The 7,935-nt window shown below is 37.8% G+C and overlaps 1 pseudogene; it reads left to right on the top strand.

The window, feature by feature from the left end:
• Positions 1-203: 203 nt before the first annotated feature.
• Positions 204-978, top strand: LOC147417839 (uncharacterized; annotated as a pseudogene).
• The last annotated feature ends 6,957 nt before the right edge of the window (positions 979-7,935 follow it).

Below are 7,935 nucleotides of genomic sequence, written 5' to 3'. Positions count from 1 at the left end.
TTGCTATCATTGATGAATGTATACCATTAGGAAATCCACTTCTAGAAGCTTTCAATGATTTTCCACAATTTTGTGATGATAAATATTTAGAATTATTAAAGATTCTAAAGAGGGGGGAGAGATTCTCAAAAATTGGCATACATTACACAGATCAAGGTTTTTTCACTGCATTTCATATAGATCCCTTGTGCACTTCGGGATGGATGGCTCTAGTCGAAGGGAAAAAGACATGGTTCTTTTGGGATCCAAATGATGAAGCTACCATGCATTCTTGGAAAGAGTGCATGACAAAGTCCAATTGTCCTTTACCACAACCGCATATAAGGTTTGTTGCCGAAGCAGGTTCTCTGGTATTTATACCTCTTGGATGGGCTCATGCTGTCCACACAAGTCAACGCTCAATTGGACTTTGCGGCTCTTTATTTACTATGGAGAGTTTGCACAACATTTCGCATCGATGGGATTGGTCTTTGTCAATATATTCAGAAGATAAACTTCCACTCTTCAAAGATGTTAAAGAACACATCACAAGCATTTTCAATTTTTCTACAGGTGATTTGGATTCTTTATTGGAAATGGTTAGTCTCAAGCTTGATGAGTGCTCCAAATTTATTAACAACCCTCAAAATGTGGGTAAAAAAAGAGGACGCAAGCCAGGTGGTCAAAAGATTCAACGTCCAAAGCTAAAAGTGACTTTTGGAAAACAGCCTCGAGGTGATACACCATGTGAAGACCCAGAGCATGATCCGTCCAAAAGATCAAGCTGTGGGAAGCGCCATAGATCTTATGCATATGGATTTCTCATATATCCTGTTTGTGCATCATGCTACCAGAGAAATCACACTCACAAATACTTTCATGTACCCCAGGCTACTTGTGAGATTGTTTTCACGCTTCTTAAGAATATTGGTGTATCCCAAGAATTGTTATTTGTATTGTCAAACATTGCCCTAGATGATTTTATTCTCAATCATTTGAGAGAAGGTTCTTATTTTGATTGTTAATATAACTCACCTTCAAAAGTTATGGTTCTTTTTTTTAAGCACTTCCCTAGTATAATTTCTTTATATGATGTGTATTTTAATTGTTAATTCAACTCACCTTCAAAAGTTGTGATTATTCTTTTCTTAAGCTATTTCCTTTGTTTAATTTTTGTATATGACGTGTCTCAAGGACAATTGCTTGCATGCACAATAATTTTACATATTGAGTACTCTAGGTGTGCACATACATGGATGTATCGAATATGAATTAGTGAAAGACAAATTTCAAAGCGTGATATAGCAAGCATTTTTATTAACAAGATTGAGATTTTAGAGGAATGATATGTAAACTATAGTTTAAGAAGATTGATTGCTTGCCATAATTTTCTCATGTACTATTATGGTCTCTACATATATACATGATTAGTGAGAGAATATATAGTGCTAAAAGATAATATCTAATAAATTAACATAGATTAGATGGTATTTGCGGAGCTGCTTTGTTCTTTTAAGAGCCAAAGTGAAAGGAAGAGAGAAATTGGATAAGGCACGCGGTGCGAGGGGAGAGAGAGAGAAGACCTTTTTATGTGGGCACTCGTATGTAGGGGAGCTCTGGGGTGCATGCGCATGTCATCTCGCTCTTTTTGTCTCGCTCTAGTATTGTGGTGATGTCCCATGATGTAGCCTATCCTCATCTTTATCGATCTTGTTTCTCTACAAAGCAAGACGCATGTGGAGCCACACCAAGTCCATCAGGACATGAAGCTAGTAGGGAGGTGTGAAGGAATGCATAGGTGAGCAGAGGAGACGGGGGTGTACAACATTCGAGCCAAATTAATAGGTTTGCAAAATAGATGAGCATAGGATGCGGGATTATGAATTGAGATGTTGCGGGGCCATTGTTGATTCTCTCTCTCTCTCTCTCTCTCTGTCATGCCAAGGGTACGACTATAGGAGGGCACGGCCCTGGCCAAGGGCCAATGGATACACATGCGGTACAGGGGCTATATATAGGAGGTCCAAGGGCCTATATATAGGTACGGTTGGGTGGTTAGTGGCATGTCTATCTCCCTATGTCCTTTCACTGGTATCAGGGAACGGCATGCGTATTCATCAAGTTGCTGCTTACGAAGCATTTTGCACTCTATGTGCAGTATCTCTATGAGATTACTTTTGCGTCTACTAATCACCAACAGAGGTCATGGCTTGGTTTGGGTGTTGGTTGATTTTTTCAAGTTAACCACGATGGTTATTCTGGACATTGATAGTTCCAAGTCATCTGGGAAGATTGTGTGTAAACCATGGGGGAAACACTCCTCAGTACTGCATGTCAGTTATCCAAGGGGATAGAAAAATTACAAAGTGTAATCTTGTGCTAAAGGATATGAAAAGTGCATACATTAGCACCAAGAAATCCAATTAATAAGCATTTATTGCTCTACTTGGAGTTTGCTTACCATCAGATAAAGCATGTTTGCGATTAGGTTTAGTCTCTTCATGTTTAAATCAGGTTTTCAACCTTGAACACTAGTTATGGTGGGGTTGTTTACTGATGAAATTGGAGAACAATTCAAGGACTTACAGTAGGCTGATGAGTTAGATCAACCAGTTACTTTCAAGGAAAGTGAAAAGCGGTACTCTTTCAGGTACATCTTTGTCGTGATAACTCGTTTAGCATGCTCATGTGCATTCTAAATAGACTCTATACAGATTGTTACAAATGGACAACAATGTACAAAATCCAGATGTTATTCTTGATTTCATTCAACCTCCTAATGCACCGTGTTTTCAGTCAAACAAACAGCTGGATCCATGAAGGATACCACTCTGGAAAACATTAGTGTTCTTATGAAGATCCTACCACTTTTGTTTTTGCGGACTAAAACGTTTCTCCAAGGGGGGAGTAATGTCATGCTAAGGGTAGGACTATAGGAGGGCATGACCCTGGCCAAGGACCGATGAATACACATGCGGTACAGAGGCTATATATAGGAGGGCCAAGGGCCTATATATAGGTATGGTTGGGTGGTTATTGGCATGGCTATCTTTCTTTGTCCTTTCACTCACTCAATCTCTCTCTCTCTCTCTCTCTCTCTCTCTCTCTCTCTCCCCCTTATTGTCTCACTCGCGGGGAAGGGGTAGCACGATCAGGTCGAGCTCAAGGAGCCAATGTTGAACAGGGATGTGTGAGACAATGCTCGTTTATTTGTAGGGGACGAGACTATAAATTGCTATACATGATGCATGGCTGACCTAGGGTGGTCTAGCTCGCAATGCTCTTTTTGAGTTCAAATTACCTAATATGTAGAGAAGTTTTAGTTCCTTGGGGGAGTATTGCATACGATTGACATCTGATGAGATTCCATTTGATGTAGTAAGAGTAGAGCTAAGTAGGTGTGTCATAGCTATGCTAAAAGTGACATAGATATAAGTACTTAGCATGTATTACATGTGGGTTTCGGAGATATAATAGACTTACAATTAAATTTTGGCTATATCAATTTAAATATGGTCTCAAAATGAAGACTTAATGTTTAATGTACAAGTAATCCTTGCACGTGATCCTCACACGATAGGTAATCCTTTTGTTTTGTGATAAGAAGTTAATTTCTACCTAGTGTGTATCATTTGTTTACTTAGATACCGAGTGAAGTTGAAAAGGATCACATGATAGGTAATCCTTTTGTGATAAGAAGTTAGTTTCTACCTAGTGTGTATCATTTGTTTACATAGATACCAAGTGAAGTTGAAACTGTGGAACAACAGTTATACCTTAAACTTTTTTTTATAAAACTAAAGATTACTAATCAAATTTGAGCCTTTTACACATTTAAAATCTACAAGTAGTGCACGATTATATAGAGAATCTATTTGTTACTTCATTGGTCGTCAAATTATGATTATGATGCAAAATGTAGTATGGGTATCAAGTAAATATAGCTTGCGTATATTGTACACATATATTTACCTAATACAATTGAGTGTCAACGTTCAGGGCGATATGGATGTGACTAGTGAAAACAATTGGGATGACGAACTGCTGGATTGCATAGTGCGAATTCAAGCAACTTTAGATCACCACCGAGCATCAATAAAGCTACAAAATGATCTTTTCAAAGTTCTGTTTCATGGTGTGGGAAGCACAAAGCGTAAAAAATCATCGTTAGGTGATGACAAAGAGAAGTGTCTGGCCGAACTTTTGTTAGAAAAGTCAACTAGCTCGGATGGAAAGATCCATGGAAATTTTGTACCATCAAATTTCTCTCAGCTAATGAGAATATATAAAAGTAAAGGCATGGTCAATCCACAAGAGTGGAAGCTTTGTATGGGTGATGAGGCTTCCTCTCATACTCCACACTTGCTTTTTCCAAGTCTTGAAGATGGTGAAGATAGTTTTCTTAAATGTACATGCGATCATGGAACTCGTCCAAGGCCCTTACAACGTGATTGCAAAATGTGTTGTGAAAAATGTCCCATATGTCAGAAGCCAAGGAAAGAGATAATGCCTTTTCATTACATCTCTTTGATTGATCAATTGAAGGAGTTATGTCGAAGTGAAGCTTTTTGCCATGATTTCCTTGGTATGTGGCGCTCAAGAAGTAACTGGCTACATGAGGAGCTATTTAAGGCTCCTGAGCATATCCATGAATTTTGGGATGGTGAGAAGACAAGATTATGTCAACAGTTTTGGGATCCTTGTGGAAAATGGGAAGCACCAGTTGTTTGTCCCAGCCAGTCCTGTAAGATGGCTTACAAGGCGTTCCCAGAAAAGCTTAAATGTCAAGAGCTTCAACAAGGTTGGAACCAGGATTTGGACAAATACTTGTTCAATTGCACCTATTGTAAACAAGTAATTGATCAAGAGAAGAAGCAGATTCAGGTATTTTCTCACCAAGTATCTATTGGCCTAGGTTTATATATTTATACACATTTGACTACCTCTAGATATATAAGTATGCATACAAAACAATACACACACATTTACATAGACATATGAATGTTTAAATGTACTTGTGTTTATATACATGTAATCAGAGCATGTCCAGGTGTGATTATGTCCACACACATAGACATATAAATGTTTATATGTACGTGTGTTTACATATATATATATATGTAATTGGAGCATGTCCATGTGTAATAATGCATATAACTGTGAACTTTTAAATATGTTATGAATGCATGTATATATATATTTTGTGAAATTTACACATAGTATAAATTTGAGCATGTGTGCTATATACGTGAACACAAATAATTAAACACATTTTTTTGTCTTATTAAGGATTGATTGTTTTGATAGGGTGATCCTCGAAACTTTGCATTAATGTTACATTGGGATGGCTTCCAAGCAGCTACAACCTCAATCAAGGATAGTGATGTGGTCGAAGTTGTTGTTTTAAATGGTGGCAAGAAGTCTATTATAGGCTCTATACCTGTCCTTTTTTTGCCTTTTTCACACAAAGACCTAGAGAAAAAGCAAGGGGATATTCTTTCATTTTTCTTATATCCCTTGATTTTAGAGTTGGAAAGCTCATTCATTGATGGTTTTAAGGTAGATTATAACTGCCCATCCAATGATATTAGTGAGCAGCTCAATTCTGGCGACTCAACTCACCTAAGAACTTTATGCACCGGAGATCATCCTGCTCACTGCAAGCTAGGTTAAGTAAAAGATGGTGGGTCAAGCTTTTGTAGGAGAGATAAAGCTAAGGCAACAATCATAGAAGATTCCCATGGGAGGCGCTACGTTTATGATGATAACAGAAAACAAGGTAGGTTTCCTCCATTGGAAAGACATGTTAAAGAGATGTGGGATGCAATTCGACATTCACGTCGGTGTACAACAAAGGAGAGAAAAGAGGAGATTCTTAGAGAAGTTGGGTTATCGGGCGAATCCATCTTATGGAGATTGTACCCTTTGTATGGCTTTGACATCTCAAAAGACCTTGTCTATGATGTGATGCATATTTTGTCATTGAATTTGTTTCAAAAGTATGTGCGAAAGTTAATGGAGGATGCTTCTACGACGACAAAGAAGAAAATTGACGAAGCAGTAAGAGACGTGTCCAAAGCCATACCCAAGGATATATTAAATTATGGGAGATGGCCATATAATCCCTCAAAGCACTATAAGATGTTCAAGGCTGAGGAGTGTTAGAAGTTTGTTCAATGGTGCCTTCCCTTTATCTTAAACATGGTACCTAGTATTAGCACAAAACACACTCAATTGGGACTTTTGCTCATTGATATTGCACACATGTTCTTTGATCTAACAAGAGATCGTGGTTGGAGTGCAAATGATATACAAGTTTGTCGTTCCTTATTGATATCTTGGCGTATTTTATCTGAAGAATATGATGGTCCAAATATCTCTCCCCTAGAGCATGTTGCAGGTTAGCATTCTACTTATAGAATGTATCTTAAAATCTTATGTTAACATTATCCATTCATTTGTAATATGTTTTGATGCTTTATCAGGCAGTGGAGAGATACTCGATGACATTTTTCGTCATGGCTCACACGATTGCTTTTGGTGTTTCTCCTTTGAAAGATGTGTTTCGGGATATTTGAGGATACCAACCAACAACAAGGCAAATGAGATTTCTTACACTCATTTTCATAGTCGCCTCTTATTCACTCATCTATGGAAACAATTACATCTCGAGCTAGATGGTATCCGTGCATGTGAAAGAAACAAGTGTTTCATTCATTCTTGCTTGATATTGCCAGAAGGAAATGCTGGTCACTACTTTTCTCCAACATGCTATGAGTGGCATGAGAGATGCATTCTGCAAGTGAAATCTAAACCGAACGCACTTAAAGTGTGGAATGCAAGCGCTCAACTTTCCCAATGTGGCTGCAAGATTTTAGCAATGAGAAAAGGCATTCTTGTGGGGGGAAAGACTAGGAAAACATTCAAACTAAGTGACCTCAAGAAGGAGTACCTAAGAAACTTCTATAAGAGATCTAGGGTCAATGCCCTAGAGTACAAGGATGTTCGAGGTATTGGATTTTGTTATTCTAAAGTTTTTGTGAATAAGAAGAAGTATCAGGTGGGTGATTATGTGATTCTTAAGGATTCACACCATAGAGGATGCATTAAGAAAATATTTGCACATGAGCAAAGAGGAGAAATTGAGGTTTTTGTTGTGCTTGGATGTATACAAAATAGCTTTCAGAACTTGGACTGTATAACAGGTATGCCTCTTATCCCCAAAAGTGATAGGGAAAATTTGGTGGATATTATGATACCACTTGCTAGCCTTGGCCAAAATTTCTTTTGGCTCCAAGCTTCATCGGAAGAAATGCAGATTGCTTATGAAGTTTCAGGCCGCAATGTTCGATTGAGATTGTTGCATCCAGGACAACCTGGGTGCATTCCTCCATGGCCAATAGAGGAAGATCATGTGTTGGTTATTCAAGGATCCCACAAAAAGGAGGCTAATTAAGGTTATGAGGGTTGATATTCATGGCAAGAAGGCGCTTCTTCATTGGTTGCATTCCACAGATGAGCCTTCATGGGTGGATTGGAATGACATCTCAACTATACTTCCAATTGCATCTTACAACTAGGTATGTCTTCTTTTCCATGTGCTTATTGCAATTATGCATGTAGAATGTTAAGAAAAAGTATTGCAATCATATCTATATTGATAACTAGGATAGTGTTGCATTATAACTTTTTGAGACGAGTAGATGCATTTAGAGACAATTTTTTCCTTTCATAATATGATGTTTTTCCATCAAACAATGAAAATTTTTAGAACTTGAAGAACATATCAAGTGTTTGGCAAAGAACCCGCATGTTTATACATCCCGATTATCATATCTATATTGATGACTAGGATAGTGTTGCATTAGAACTTTTTGACATGAATAGAAGCATGTAGAGACAATTTTTTCCTTTGACAATATGATGTATTTCCATTTAACAAAGATTGTTTTTAGA

This window comes from Adiantum capillus-veneris, chromosome 30 (genome assembly GCF_014529385.1).
Source record: "Adiantum capillus-veneris isolate H3 chromosome 30, ASM1452938v2, whole genome shotgun sequence".
In the NCBI taxonomy this organism is placed as follows: Eukaryota; Viridiplantae; Streptophyta; class Polypodiopsida; order Polypodiales; family Pteridaceae; genus Adiantum; species Adiantum capillus-veneris.
This window is presented reverse-complemented; position numbering and strand designations above follow the sequence as displayed.